Source organism: Myotis lucifugus, unplaced genomic scaffold (genome assembly GCF_000147115.1).
Source record: "Myotis lucifugus unplaced genomic scaffold, Myoluc2.0 scaffold_185, whole genome shotgun sequence".
Classification (NCBI taxonomy): Eukaryota; Metazoa; Chordata; class Mammalia; order Chiroptera; family Vespertilionidae; genus Myotis; species Myotis lucifugus.
The window spans coordinates 732,714-749,247 of record NW_005871233.1 but is presented as its reverse complement, the minus strand read 5'-3'; the positions used below and the strand labels follow the sequence as shown (position 1 = coordinate 749,247).

The window sequence follows — 16,534 nt, the reverse complement described above, 5'->3', positions numbered from 1 at the left end:
CCCTGGCTCCTCTACTTGGCAAATGACTTCACCACTCTGTGCCTCAGTTTCCAAGCCATTCCTATGGGGAGACCATAGCAGCAACTTAATAAGCTGGGTGTAAGGAAGGACTGAATGAGATCATGCATGGAAAGTGTTTTTCTTCCCTTGTAGAGCCAGGCACTGCTGGCTGCAGACCTTCAATTCGCTCTTTCTTATAAGTACCGCGAGGCACTGCTGGCTGCAGACCTTCAATTCGCTCTTTCTTTGGCTTCCTCCTCGGGAGAGGCTGAGAAGCTAAATGAAATTTCCCGCCCTCCTAGGAGCTGGGGGAGGCCATGTGACCCATTTCTGGCCAATGAGATGTAAGTGGAATCATCTGTGGGGAATCTGGGAGTGCTTAAGCAATCCAGAACTGAAAAATACATGTTGCTGGAGTTGAGCCTCCCTCTCCTTGTTCTGGCTGGAGCTGCAGCAGCAACCTTGTAACCATGAGGGGAAGGCCAAGTAAATCAGAGGTTCCAGCCTGAACAACACTCAGCCTAGCCTCTCGACTAATGGTAGCCAAGTTACCTCCAGGTTTATTGTGATGGGAGAGAAATCAATCCTCATTTGTTTAAGCTGCTGTGAGCTGTCTGTTTTTGTACCTGAAAGCATTCCTGGCTGATGCACCCACCATGACACAAATGGCTCGGAGCACAAGTCCGTGGTAATCATTTGTCAAGCTCAGTTCAGTTTCCTGGTTGAGAACCCCAGATCTAGAGGAGAAAGAGTGAAAGACTGAGCCAGAATAGTGTTTACCAAAAAGCTCAGTCACTGTGTTCTACTCTTCCTTTTCAGCTACATCTGCCCCATCTGTATATTTATTCAATTACAACTAAAATACAGAAAAATTTCCTGAATAATCAACGGAAGACTCGCTGGAGAGAATTTTGATAACTAAGGCTGGAAAGTGGAGACTGGTAGGAGGTGCAAAAGAGCTGGTCAGGCTCCCACAGACAGCAACTGAAGGTCCAGAGAGATATCTCAGCTGTAGGGGGTTGCCACCAAGAACTCTGTGGTTTAATCCCCAAGCTGGGCCCCACAGCAGAGAGCTCCAGAACTGAGAAGGGTACCCACATAACATCTGGCTGGGAAAAGCAGCAGGTTGCTGTCTGCCAGGGAGGGATAGCTGGAAATGCAGGCACCCTTTAAAGCAGTGGTTCTCAACCTTGGCTGCACGTTAGAGTCATCACCTGGGAATCTTTTTAAAATCCTGATTTCTGGGCCTCATCCTCCAGAAATTCTGTTTCTTGTTACTAATGTTGTGGCCCCACCCCATAACAAAGAAACAGAATTTCCCGGAGGATGAGGCCCATAAATCAGGATTTTAAAAAGATTCCCAGGTGATTCTAATGTGCAGCCAAGGTTGAGAACCACTGCTCTAAAGGGTCAACACACAAAATTCCCCGTGGAGCCACTCTCCTTGTGCTCCGACAGAGGGAGGGCAGAGTGGATTGCAGCTGTGTCAGCAGAAGCCAGGGTTGGGGAATCTAGGGTTAGAACTCAGAAGGCAGACAGACACTCTGCTTTCCTGTGCTGAGTCATTCCCTCACGCTGTGGAGGTCATCTTTCTCATGGAGACAGTTGCTAGACAGGCAGCTTTGCCTGGGGGGAAGACAGTTGACTCACCCTATTGGAAAACCCCTTGCCCACAGTGAGGGAGTGTCTGAGGCCTATAAAGAGACTGAAAATAACAACTACCCTCCAGGTAGGAGTGATTGCCCCACCCAGTTGAAAAAACTCACTTCAACTGTGGATAATTGCCTGAGGGCTATTCAAGATGAAATCCTATCAGTCTGTAGTCAGAGGCAGTCTCTGGAGGCTTTGAGTCTTTGCCTGATCTAATTAGTGAGAAACAGTGTTTGACACTGTCCTGCACTAGAGATTGAGAGGCATAGCAGATCTACCTAATACAGTGGTTCTCAACCTGTGGGTCGTGACCCCTTTGGTGGTCGAATGACCCTTTCACAGAGGTCGCCTAAGACCATCCTGCATATCAGATATTTACATTACGATTCACAACAGTAGCAACATTACAGTTATGAAGTAGCAACGAAAATAATTTTATGGTTGGGTCACAACATGAGGAACTGTACTTAAAGGGCCAGAAGGTTGAGAACCACTGAATTAATACATGGTCACAAATCCAAACAGTCATCCAAAATGAAGAGACAAAGAAACAACCCAAAAAAGAAAGAACAAGAGAACTCATCAGAAGAGATAAATGAAATGGAAATAAGAAAATTTATCTGATATAGAGTTCAGAATAATGATGGTAAAGATGATCAACAGCAAGAGAAAAGATACAGTTAATAACTATGGTAAACAAAGATGGGTTACCAACTATGGAAACAGAAATAAAGAATGACATAGCACAAATATACAACACATTGGAAGGAATACACAGCAGATTGGGGGAAGCTGAGGATCAGATCAGTGAATTAGAGACAGGGTTGAAAAAAATCACTCAAACAGAGAACCAAAAAGAAAAAACAATTAAAAAATAGGAGGACAGCTTAAGGGGGCCGTGTGACACGTGAAACCTAACAATATTCGAAGAGCAGGTGTTAATGAGAACAAGATAGAGAACATGTTTGAAAAAATAATGGCAAAAAACTTCCCAAATGTGGTACAGGAAAAAGCCACACAAGTTAAGGAGGCACAGAGAGTCCCAGGCAAGAAGACTCTTAACAGGCCCACACTCAGACATATCATAATTAAAATGCCAAAAGTTAAAGACAAAGAGAGAATTTTAAAGGCAGCAAGAGAAAAGCAAACTGTTACCTACAAAGGAGCTCCCATAAGGCTGACACCTGATTCTCATCAGAAACAATACAGGCCACAAGATTACTATATTGAGCAAGGCTATCATTCAAAATAGATGCTCAAATAAAGACCTTCCCAGACAAAAAAGGACAAAGGAGTACATTGCCACCAAGCCAGCATTACAAGAAATGCTATAGGGGACTTCTGTAATGAGAAGAAGAAATAGAGAGAAACCTAGGCATACAGAATTAAAATGGCAATAAATAAGTAAATTCCTATCAATAATAACCTTAAATGTAAATGGGTTAAATGCTCCCATAAAAAGACATAGGGTAGCTGAATGGATACAAAAACATGACCCAACTATATGCTATCTACAAGAGACCCACCTCAGAACAAAAGACACACACAGGATGAGAGTGAAGGGATAGAAAAAAAAATTCCATGCAAATCGATAACAAAAAAAGCTGGAGTAGCAATACTCATATCTGACAAAATACATTTCTAAATACATCACAAGAGACAACAAAGGTCACGCCATAATACTACAGAAATTTATGCAACAAGAGGATATAACCTTGGTAAACATATATGACCCCATATAGGAGCACCTAAATATATAAAAAAAACTTCTAGAGGACTTTAAGGGAAAAATCAACAACAATACAGTCACAGTAGGGGATTTTAACACCCTGCTGACTTCACTGGAGAGATCTTCCAGACAAAAACTTAAGGAAACAGTGACTCTAAAGGACACACTGAATCAAATGGATTTAACTGACATTTATAGGACATTTCACCCAAAAGCTATGGATCACTCACAATGATAGCCCACATGTTAGTACACAAAACAAGTCTCTACAAGTTCAAGACTGAAATCATATCAAGCATCTTTTCAGATCACAGTGGAATGAAATTAGAAATCAATTACAGTAAAAATTCCCCCAAACATTCAAACACATGGAAGCTAAATAGCATGTTATTAAGCAATGAATGGGTTACCAACGAGATCAAGTATGAAAAAAAAAAGGTCCTGGAAACAAATGAAAATAAACACACAACAACCCAAAATCTCTGGGACACAGGAAAAGCAGTCCTAAGAGGAAGTTCATAACACTACAGGCCTACCTCAAGAAAACAAGAAAAATTAATAATAAGCTATTTAACTCTACAACATAAAGAACTAAAAAGAGAACAAAGCCTAGAGTAAATAGAAGGAAGGAAATAATAAGGATTGGAGTAGAAATAAATGACAGAGACTAAAAAAAAAACCAAAAAACAAACAAACAAAAAACCACAAGAAAACCAATGAAACCAAGAGCTGGTTCTTTGAAAGGATAAACAAGATTGATGAACCATTAGCCAGATTCATCAAGAAACAAAGAGAGAGGACCCAGAAAAATAAAATCAGAAATGAAAGTGGGTAAATAATGACTGAAACCATCTATCTTACCTAATAATAGACAAACATGTAAATTGACCATTCCTCCGCTATGCTCACCAGCCAATCAGGAGAGTATGCAAATTAACCCAACAAAGATGGCGGTTAATTTGCATACATAGGCGCAAAGCAGCGGAGCGGGAGCGGCGAAGACTGAAGGCTCTGGCCGGAGCAAAGGCCTGAGTCCTGGGTGCTGGAGGAAAACCGGTGCCGGCAGCCAGGGGAAGGGAAGGCCTATTGCACGAATCTCTTTGTGCAACGGGCCTCTAGTAATAATAATAAAAGCATAATATGCTAATTAGACTGGACAGCTGAACGACCTTCCGGACGAAGCCAAGGCTTCAAGGGCCAAGCCCCTTGCACGAATTTCGTGCATCGAGCCTCTAGTAGAAATATAAAGGGTTGTAAGAAAATACTATGAACAAAAAATCCACTTCCAAGCTCTTTTTATGAGGCCAGCATTATCCTAATTCCAAAACCAGATAAAGACACTACCAAGAAAGAGAATTAGAGGCCAATATCCCTGATGAACACAGGTGCTAAAATCCTCAACAAAATATTAGCAAATTGGATCCAGCAATATATTAAAAAGATCATACACCATGACTAAGTGGGATTTATTCCAGGTATGCAAGGCAATTTCAATATTCGCAAATCAATAAATGTGATACATCACATAAACAAATTGAAAGACAAAAACCAAATGATCATATCAACAGATGCAGAAAAAGCATTCGAAAAACTCCAACACCTTTTTAAAAAGTATATGTAATTTTTTATTGATTTCAGAGAGGAAGGCAATGGGAGAGAGAGATACACACATCAATGATGAGAGAGATTCTTTTATTGGCTGCCTCCTGCATGCCCCACACTGGGGATAAAGCCCACAACCTGGGCACTTGCTCTGACTAGGAATCAAACTGTGACCTCCTGGTTTATATGTCAACGCTCAACCACTGAGCCATGCTAGGTGGGCCAACACCTATTTTTTATAAAAATTCTCAGCAAAGTAGGAATACAGGGAGCATATCTCAACATGATAAAGGCTATTTATGACAAACCTACAGCAAACATCATACTCAATGGGCAAAAATTAAAACCATTTCCCCTAAGAACAGGAACAAGATAGGGATGTCCACTTTCACCACTCTTATTCAACATAGTACTGGAAGTACTAGCCACAGTGAAAAGACAAGAAGAAAAAATAAAAGGCATCCTAATTGGAAAGGAGGAAGCAAAACTCTCATTTTTTCCAGACTAGAGGCCCAATGCACAAATTCGTGCACGGGTGGGGTCTGGCTGGCCGCGCCCCAATCAGGTGGTTGGGGCTGGGCTGGCGGGGGTGAGGTGGGGGGGGGCGGGGAGAGGAGGGAGATGGAGCCACAGGAGGTTGGCCAACCGTCCCTGCCCCTGATCAGGGTGGGGGTGGATAGCCAGGCTGGCTAGGGGGAGGGGCTGCAGGAGGTTGGCCACCAGCCCCAGCCCCAGCCCCAGCCCCAATCAGGTCGGCTGGTTGGCCACAGTTTGTGTCATAGCGACCGGTCATACTGGTCACCTAGCTTTTATACATATAGATGACATGATATTGTATATAGAAAGCTCTAAAGCAGTGGTTCTCAACCTTCCTAATGCCGCGACTCTTTAATACAGTTCCTCATGTTGTGGTGACCCCCAACCATAAAATTATTTTCGTTGCTACTTCATAACTGTAATTTTGCTACTGTTATGAATCGTAATGTAAATATCTGATATGCAGGATGTATTTTCATTGTTACAAATTGAACATAATGAAAGCATAGTGATTAATCACAAAAACAATATGTAATTATATATGTGTTTTCCGATGGTCTTAGGCGACCCCTGTGAAAGGGCCGTTCGACCCCCAAAGGGGTCATGACCCACAGGTTGAGAACCGCTGCCCTAAGCACCCTCCCTGCATCCTGCCAACAAAGGCTGGTGTCCCACTTAGAAATGGCCCAACAGGAATGCCTCATATTCTGAGGCCCACTCCCCTGCTTAGACTCCATCCCAAAGAAACACAAGAAGGTATTCATTAACAATCCCCATGAAACTTAAATGTAACATATTCAAAACCCTTATGTGTAATTATGTGTAAACTAGAGGCCTGGTGCATGAAATTCGTGCACAGATACAGTCCCGAGGCCTAGCCAGCGATTGAAGCGCAAGCGTCTGGCGTGGAAGGGCAGGTCCCAGTTTACCTCTGGGCCTTGGGCAGCACCTGGGCCCCTGGGTCCCCACATGCCCCTCTCCACCTGAGTTATTGGGCCCCCACCCGGCTCCCTCAGTGCCTGGGAGCTGGATGGTGGCCCCGCTCCCCTCCACCGCTGCTGGTCGCCATCTGCGGGGCAATTGGCGGGGCGATTGGGCCCCACTCACACCTGTCTTGGCCTGGTGCTACCCACTCACCTGCTCCACCATACCACCTTGGTCCCACACTGGTCAGGGTCCACTGGAGCCGGCAATGCCTCCACTGCTGCCTGCTGCTAGCTCTGTGTAGCTGACGCCCGCCATGTTCTGCACCGCCCCCTGGTGGTCAGTGCATGTCATAGTGAGCAGTAGAACTCCCAGTCAAACTCCCAGTAGAGGGGACAATTTGCATATTAGGCTTCTATTACATAGGATACCTACACTATATTTTTTGTTTATGGAGGAACAGCACATCCACACGGGTGGGTGATGGGGCCATTTTCTATCATGATTGTAGTGACAGTTACACAAGTGCATGCATTTGCCTAAACTCAGAAACTATATACCAAAGATTGAATTTTACTTTCTGTAAATTTAAAAAACTGAGTTTAAAAAGTTGAAAAAAAAGAATGACACACTGATGCATGCTGTGAACAAAGACTTCCAAGGTATATTACTGTTGAGGACAGTGGGAAGCTGCTATAGAGGCAGCAGCCACATAGAATGGCTTTTCTCTTTAAATGGCAAACTCAAAAAAATACACAAATACACACACACACACACACACACACACACACATATATATACATATATGTTCATGAATGGGAAGAGGTCTGGCAGGACACCTACTCAACTTCTGGTGGTAATTACTTCTGAGGAAGTTAGACTTTTGGTATAGAGGGGCAATGAAGGAGACTTCCATCTTTCCCTTGACACTCTTTCAAATTCATTTAAAAAAAAAAAAGAGGCTTAGGTGTATTAGTTGTAAAATGTAAGCAAACAAATAAACAACCATACTGTACTCACCCTTAGTACATTCTGAACTCTAGTGTTCCTTGAGGGTCCCAGGAGAGCTGATGTCAAAGATTGTGCTTCTACAGAGACAGAAAAGAATAAGGCTATATTTTTGGCCAACCGGAGCCTTTCTGCTAATTGTATTCTGTCATTTACAAATTCACTCCCTCAACAAGTATTTATTGAGCACCTGCTCTGTGCCAGGCACCAAGGGATACCAGTGATCAAGACAAAGTTGTTATACTCAGCGAGCAGACATTCCATTAGGTGAGGAAGACAATAAACACACAATATGAAGTCAGGGAGCAGGGTGCAGAGAGTGATGCAGCTGCTATTTCACAGAGTGGTCAGAGGCTTAAGGAGAGGACAGAGACATGAATGTAAGAGACTAAGAACTATGTGGCTAGCTGAGAAAGAATATTCCAGGTCACGAGAATGGCAGAGGACCTGAGGCAGGTGTATGTAGGGGGAGCATTTGAGTAGCAACAGGAGGTCCATGTGCCTTGTGCAGGGTGAGTGAGGGGACAAGTGGTGGGAGAGGAGGACAGGGAGGTGACTGGGGCAGATAGTAGGCCATTCTGAGCACATTTCCTTCAGACACTTGTGAGGAGTGGCAGAGAAATAGCACTTATCCTCACATGTAACTTTATATTATTAATTTACTAGTGGCCTGGTGCACGAATTCATGCACACTGAAAGGAAATTAATTAGAAGAAATATTTTAATATTGCTATTTGCCCTTTCTATGTAATAGAAGTAGCAACCAAATTCACGATCGACAATGACAGATCAAAAAACACATGTGCGATTGGCGCCAGCGTGAGCTTTATATGTATTACGCATGCGCGAGTCAACTTAGCCTTTTATATATATATAGAATAAACTTGTTTAATTAGACCTGCTTTCTGATTTAGCTAAACTTTTTCCAGCCGAGCGAAGCACCCCAACTTCTCTTTCAGGTAACTGTCAGCAACACAACAGTAAATATTAACATGAAGCAGATTATTAATGTAGATTGTGCAGAGAGAACAAAGGGTGAAATATTTAACTGAAGCAGTGTTTGACTATATTCTGTGCAGTGAGAAAACCTGAAGTCATTTCCAAGGTCCACCATTTCTTATTTCTTTTCAGTCGGGTCAAGTTTCTAAGCTTTCTAAATCTCCATTTTCCGGCTAATGAAAAGAAAATAGGATTCTACTGAGTCTCCTATCTACCTACTCTAGGACTTCTGTGAGGATCAAATGAGATGAGGCACAGGAAAACAAGTCACAGACATTTGGTTAAAGTGTAAATGTTTCCACCTGGCTATAAAGCAAGTCATGTTCCTAGGCTGAAGAAACTACAAGGAGGCTAGTTGCTAGGGAGAGGAAGCCGGGCGTTGCTATGTGATGTCATTACCTGGTGCCCACAGGCACCGTTTCCAGGCTGGGTTGGGCTGTGGGCTGGATTTTGCTCCATGGGGTCTTGGCAGTGTCAGCTGCGATCTGGTGGGGTGTCGCTCCGGGGTGGTGGTGGGGCCCATGTCCCACTTGGGGGAAGCCAGGTCCGTCGTGCCGTTTCTCTGTAAATGGCCAGTGTGCATCACAGCAGCTCCTGTGTTGAGCGTCTGCCCCCTGGTGGTCAGTGTGCATCACAGCGACCAGTTGGATGGTCGGACACTTAGCGTATTAGCCTTTTATATATATAGGTGCTTTTGAATATTTAGTATAGTTGTTCATATTTAAATAGATATTTCATGGATAAATGAATGTCTTCAGACTGAGAAGCCACTGTCTATATTGTTCACCATCCCATTTCAGTTTAGGCCAGGAATTTACTAAGTCAGGGAGATGAGCTCTGAGAGGACAACCTAGAACCTTCTGTCTTAGCAGACATGTGCCTACTCATTTTACTCTCCCAATAACCCTAAAAATAGATACTATTATTATGTTCATGCTACAGATGAGGAAACTGAGGCATGGAGTGGGTAAGAAATCCACTAGCTGAGGCATCCAGCCAGTCAAAAGTACACTATAGCTGGGATGAACCCAGACAGTCTTGCTCCAGACTACTTGGCCAGGCGACAGTCATGGCAGTCAATGAAGAGAGGGCTAACCACCAGCTGGCAATGTCTCCCTGACCCTCCTCCCCAATACTACTATGGCCAAAATGCTGCCCACATGCCAAGGTCATGCTCAAACACTAGCCAGCTCCTCTAGGAAGCCCCCCAGGAAGGAAACCCTAACAAACCAACTTTCCAGGGTACAGAAATCAGAACAGATTCAATAATCTTGCCCCTATGCTCCTGGTTCTTAAACTTTCTCATGCTAGGGACTCCTGTTGGCAGCCTGGTAAAGAAGGGCATAAATTTCTTCTCAAAATCAGGTTTTTAAATGTATAAAATACAATACACAAGATTACAAAGGAAACCAATTATATATATTCAGACTAGTGGCCTGGTGCATGAAATTCGTACACATTGAAAGGGAATTAGAGGAACATAATTTGGACTCACTATCTAATATCAATAATATGTGAGCCCTAACCGGTTTGGCTCAGTGGATAGAGCGTCGGCCTGCGGACTGAAAGGTCCCAGGTTCGATTCCGGCCAAGGGCATGTACCTTGGTTGCGGGCACATCCCCAGTAGGGGGTGTGCAGGAGGCAGCTGATCGATGTTCCTCTCTCATCAATGTTTCTAACTCTCTATCCCTCTCCCTTCCTCTCTGTGAAAAATCAATAAAATATATATTAAAAATAATAATAATAATAATAATAATAATATGTGAGCATGAGGCAGTCCGCGTTTCTGAAATTCAATGACATGAATTTTAGCTATTACTTTGCCAAATAAATGGAATTTACTGATATCATTTAAAAGAGCATTCAGCTTAATATTAAAAACTCTGACTACCAAGTCAGGTCTGTTTTCAACTTTTTGCCAGCATTGTAAATTGTTTGCAATATCTGCCCATTTGGGGTTGCATGTCGTAGTTATGAATAAATCAGGCTTGCCACACTTCGTTACAATTGCCACAGCATCCTGATATTGTTGTTGCATATTTCTGGGACTACCCTCAAAAGATGATGGAAGTATTATCATTTTACCAATCGGCACATTGTCATTTTCAGATCTAGATTTGAGATAATCCATCAAACCACTATATTTTTCACCTCTCAACTTAGATTGGTTTGCTTTGATGAAATTTATCCGATTGGCCTCCACTTTTGAATATGAATCCACGATAAACTGTTGAGTTAATTTTCCTGCATTTAAAATAAGATTGAACGTGTCCCGCACAGAGAGATGAAATCCGTAATACTGCATTTGTGTGACTCGTGTGCTTACATTTTGTCTAGTATTATTGTCGATTACACTGTTGTCTCTGAGTCTTAATGCAATATCTGTTCCCCAGCCTTTTTCACCATATGGAAAAAGAATAGGATGTCATTGCATCTAATGTAGGAAACAGGATACTGATTTGTTTCATTGTAGTGGCATTTGTATTATTGGGATCTGGTTTACAATGAATGAGCAAGTCCCTTTCAAAAGGAGGTTCTCCATCTTCGTTTCTGAATATGACAGCAACCTCGTTTACACGGGGAGAATTGTATCTACCTGGGTCACTATTACGATCCTATTTAATTGCCATTGTTACTTCTGTGGGAGCAATACCTTTTGCTGCTGCTTCAGATTGGGCTTCCTTTTCTACCTCATGTAGCATCTTGTACAATTTTGTTAATTCATTTATTTCATGCATGAGGTTGTTGATGTTGATCATGAGTCTTTCTGAGCAGCCCTGGTTTTCTGGCATTGCTAACTTTTTACTTGTAGCTTCGGCTGTATCCAAAATATAGAGTTGAGCAAACTTCCGAGAAACACCATCTGAAGGATGTAAAGTTCCAGTACAGTGATAAACTTGTCCGTGTATTCTAAAACAGTATGGCCCATATCCGGATGGCAATGCAATATTTGCACCCATGGAAGCAAAAGCAAAAGAACTATTTATGGAAGGAATATTTTCCATGAAATTTTTACTGTCAGGATCTTCGTTTGTCATTAATCTTTTTAAATATGCTGGGTAAGCTGGAAAATGTATATCATTTGGACAGACTTTCCCTTTGCTACAACATCGAGTAAATTTCCCATCGGATGGTTTTTCATCAGAGAAATTTAGTGATAGGCAAAATTCACATCTACAGTCATTCCACCACAACTATGTTCGAGAATTGCATCCTCATGTACTCCATTTTTGCTGAGAAGTCAATTCCTACCAGTATTGGTAGTACTTGTTGATAACTGTTCTCTAGACATATTCTGTCATTGCCACCGCCTTCTTTCAAATTCAAAGGCACGTTGGTCTTTAGACATTTTCTGTTGATGCCAGTGTTTTTCAGCATCAGAGCAACGTTTTTCCAGTAGTTGGTCTTCAGATACATTCTTTCGCAGGCACCGCCTTCTTTCAAGATCAGACGCACATTGCTCTTCAGACATTTTCTGTCAATAACGCCAGCATCTTTCGGCTGCAGAGCTACGTTGTATCAACAGTTGTTCTTTAGACATAGTCCCACCTCTCTACTGTCACGGTCTGAGATGCAGGTGAATGAGAGTCCTGGCGGTCAGGCCACTGAGAGCTGTCTGACCAATGGCTGATTCTGGCTGATTCTGTGGGGGTGGGACTTCCTCCTCCCTGCTATCAGTTTCCACAGCTGTGATGAGGAAGCTGGGGTGACAGAGGGAGCCACGCCCCGCAAGCCACCCTCTCTCTCACTCTGCTCTATGTCCTCCTACTCTGCCAAGTCCTCTAAACCTCCCACTCTCCACCTGCTCTCTTGCTCTGCTCTCTGCCGGCGAAGGTCCCGGGAGCCCACGGGCATGGCTTGGCCCAGCCGGCCTTGCCTCCCGGGGTGGCAATTGTCCTGGGAGCTCGCAGCCACCATCGCCTCCCGGGGTGCTTGACACCTACATACGCAAATTAACCCGCCATCTTTGTCGGGTTAATTTGCATAGTCATTCCTGATTGGGTGGTGAGTGTAGTGGAGGGATGGTCAATTTACATGTTTCTCTTTTATTAGTGTAGATGTCAAAAATATCTGTAAAATACAACCAAATTTGAGATATAGTAATAATCATGCTTCTTTATGAATGCTTTAAATTACGAAATCTCAGTGGTGGATCCAATGACTACAGTTATTTAGAAATAGATGAGTCTAAATGATATTTTTTTTACATCTGCACCAACTATAATGTGATATGGCAATATTTATGATTTCTAGCAGTGACAGTCAGAAGTATAATTAATACAGTTGTGAAAATGCTAAAATTTCAGATAGTAGGGAAAATAAAGATGTAAATTTCTTCCCAGCCAACTTCACAATCCTCTAAATTCCATCCAAGGATCCTTCAAGGGTCAATGGTCCTGAGATTAAGAACCCCTAAACTATACCTGAGATCAGGGAAAGGTGAAGCATGTTCCCAGGAAAGATAATAATTTGGGGGTGGGGGTAGACTCAGATACTGAGCATTGGCTGTTTTGACTTACATTGCATCTCAGCCCCCTGAATCTCACCTTTCCCACTCAATTCCTGTGGGAATGACCCTACACATAGGAAGAGGGGAGGGGTACTAATATGATCCTAGCCTGACTAATAAAGCCACTGTACCCCCTCTTCCCTGCCCCTGGACTCAGATGGCTCAGGGTGGCCCTGGCATTGAAGCCAGGCTGACTAGGCCCAATAAATGGCAGGCTTAGGACATGTCCTGGGACCACAGGGAAAGAGATTATTTCCCTGAGAGCTGCAAGTGGTTGATATACCCGGGGAGCTGCCCAAGAGACTACCTGAGGTTAAAATCAACACAGAGAAATGCAGAGGTGGGAGCTGAAAGGAAATTAGGTCCTGGAAACCTTAGGAGAGGCTCTGGATCCAGCCATGCCTGAAGCCATCACATGTACATTGTCACAGACTGTGAGTCCATACATTTCCTTTTATACTGAAGCAGGCTGACCTGCATTAGTATTTGCTCACACAACTAAATGACTCTCAACGAATGTGGAAGGGGAGAGACAACTGTAGTTCTTGATGATTCCCACAACTCATTACCAAGTCATTAGGAAAGCACAAAATAAAATTTAAAAACAGTTACTATACATAGAAAGAGCAAATACAGAAAAATACATACTTTTTTAAAAACTCAGAAATAGCCTGTTGGGTAGGTACTATCCCTAAGCTGGTCTATGAGTCCCTAACAGTTCTCGTTTTCAAGATGCTTGGGAGGGCAGAAGGGAACCATAAGTCCCCAGAACATTTTCCTTTATCACCAGACTTCCCATTTTAAAAATTCCTGGGATGGTCAGAAAGTCCTTGCAATAATGCTCCTGTAAAATTTTAATAGCTGCCTCTTAAAATTTGCTTTTATGCTGCTCTAATTTTCCCCCTTTCCTTCTCTAGAGTGATACATATGGCTCTTGAAAGACTCATCAGCACTGACAGACTCATCTGTTTCTCTGGGTTGGGAATCTTCTTCCTGCCAAATAGAGGAAGCTATGATGTCCATCAGTCTGGGATCCCTCATACATGGGAGGAGCCACAGCAGAGAGGAAGATGCCAAGAGGTTGTAGAAATGGCAACAAAGGTGGGCTATAGATGTCCCAGAACACCCACTATAACAATAACCCTGTCCCACCTGTCCCATATGTTAAACTCACAGGGCCAAGCACAAAGCTTCCCAAGGATTATACCAAGAAACAGAATCCCAGATGAAAGAACCTGGGGGTGAGAGGACATCCTGGTCCAACTCCTAGCCTGAGTGGCTCCTCCCCTCACCCACAGTGATGGGTTCTGGGAGAAACACATGACCTAAGCAGGGCTAATCAGAGTTGGCCCTGGAAATTTTGCTGGAATTACTGGGGGAAAAGGATGGGATGTAAGGCAGGGGTTGTTGGAGGGCTACTTTGCTCCCTGGAAGTAGGGGTGGGACACCTGAGAATGAAGTAAAAGCTGAGAGAGGCGAGCCCAGAAGTGGAGAAGGGTGGAATTTTGAGAAGAATACCTGAATACCGACTCTGGTCAGACCAGCTCTGGGATTTTCTCAGGTCCTAGAGCCTTTGCAGTGTAAGCCAGTTTGAATTTGGGAGATTCTATCATATACAACAGAAATAACTTATTGATTGAACTGGAAGGGATCTCAGAAATCAATACAGTGCTCCTTCATGTTTGGGTGAACATGATCCTTCTAAGAAGCTGATAAAACTATATCATGTCTCTCCAGAAAAAAAACAAAAACCCACAAAATACTGCATGTCTCAAAGACGTCAAAGACCTCTGAAGCTGTCCACAGAAACTGGTGAAGAACGCTTGGATCTAGTCTGATCTGTTCACTTGATGGAAAGTGAGGTTCAGAATGCTTCAGTGAGTTGTCTAGAGCCCAGGGCCAGCTGAAGGCAGAGTCAGGCCTCACTAGAGCCCCAAGAGGTGCTACCCTTAACTCCCCTGAGTATGGTCCTCAGGGGAGACACTACAGAGGGTCAGGGGAGGAGTGGGTGAAGCTCCAGGCCTCCCCACCCCATTTACCTAAAACAGCTCCACTTTGTTCTGTTTTATAAAATGGGCTTTCAGGGAAGTGTCTGATCATGGTTCCATCACTCCACAATCAACATACTGAAAACCAATCTCTTATATCATGTTTCAAAGTACAGTGGCCTTTGAACACAGTCGAAATTCTATGTATAACTTGTGATTCTACAGTCAGCCCTTCACATCTGTGAATTCAATTTCACTGAGGATCAAAAACAGTTAATTTCCATTTTCGGTTGGGGATCCAAGTTTGGGAAACCGCGGTGGGGCATGCAAAAATACTATGAGGTTTTGATAGCGCCATGGCTCCATGTGAGATACTTCTGTGAGGCTGGCCAGCCAGGGTGCTGCTCTCCTGACCCCAAGGCAGCTGGTGTGCCTGGGCCTTTCTGTTCCTGTGTTTCTGGACCTGACATTTCTAGTCTTCCCTTGTATTTCCATCCCAACTCATATGGAAAGGCTCATCCAGGCCCTGGACAAGTAATTCAGTTGGCTAGAGTGTCGTCCCAATACCCCAAGGTTGTGGGTTCAATCCTCTGTCAGGACACCCACAAGAATCAACCAATGAATACATAAATAAGTGGAACACAAATTGATGCTTCTCTCTCCCTTCCTCTCTCTAGAAAGAAAGAAAGAAAGAAAGAAAGAAAGAAAGAAAGAAAGAAAGAAAGAAAGAAAGAAAGAAAGAAAGAAAGAAAGGCTCATCCACCCACACTTCTTCACTCCCTTTCACTTGGTCCTCTCTAAAGACCAAACAAACAAACAACAACAAAAACACAAACGTGTGGCTAATCTGACTGGTCAGAGATTATGACTGTTGCTGTCACCTGCTTTGCCAGTTGGCAGGTTATTAGCCCCAAAGGCTGGGACCAGGACCACAAGCTCTCCTGGTGTCCAGAGATGGCAGCAGGCTCTCTTGGAGAACACACAGCTTGGGCAATGTTCACCCAACCTCTAAGATGGCCTGGCCACATGCACCCTCCTGACCAAGTGCTGACAGGGGCAGCCAGGCCTCTCTCCTCTGTGTAACGGGTTGAGTACGTGGCTGATCTAGGCTTTGAGATTGCGGTGAAGGAGAACCAAGCCCACTGGGGCCTTCTGCCATAAGCTGCATTCTCCTTTCTAGACTTTATCAGAGCCTCACATTGAGATACCAGGGAATTACCTACCAATAAAGTGGTTCAATCCCTCTTCATTTAGAGAAGATTCCCATTATACCCACCCCCATTCAGTCTCTGATATACTGACTCAGGAAAATATCTGTTCATTCAAGTGCCTCTACCCACTTGCCAATGAAGAAAAGCTGCCATGTGAAGAAAGGACTTTGCCTTGGGAAAATCTAGGCCCTCAACCACTATACATATGGCAGCCACTGAGATCATCTTGCAATTAATCATGTTTTCTCTAATGACCTATATTCTATTAATTATACATCAATGCTTTAGCCTGGTTCTTTCATTGACTGATTCAGTCCACAATATGACTATGAGGATTTCACATTCTCATTTCCTGTCTTCCTCTCCCACCCAAGA

The 16,534-nt window shown here is 43.5% G+C and overlaps 1 protein-coding gene across 1 annotated transcript in view; it reads right to left on the bottom strand.

The window, feature by feature from the left end:
* Window positions 1-16,534, bottom strand: part of SIPA1L3 (signal induced proliferation associated 1 like 3) — a 261,128-nt gene that overhangs the window by 156,248 nt on the left and 88,346 nt on the right. Inside the window, exon 3 of the mRNA XM_023760563.1 lies at window positions 7,463-7,530. The gene's annotated coding sequence lies outside the window, so the exon portion shown is untranslated. The remainder of the gene's footprint in view (window positions 1-7,462; window positions 7,531-16,534) is intronic.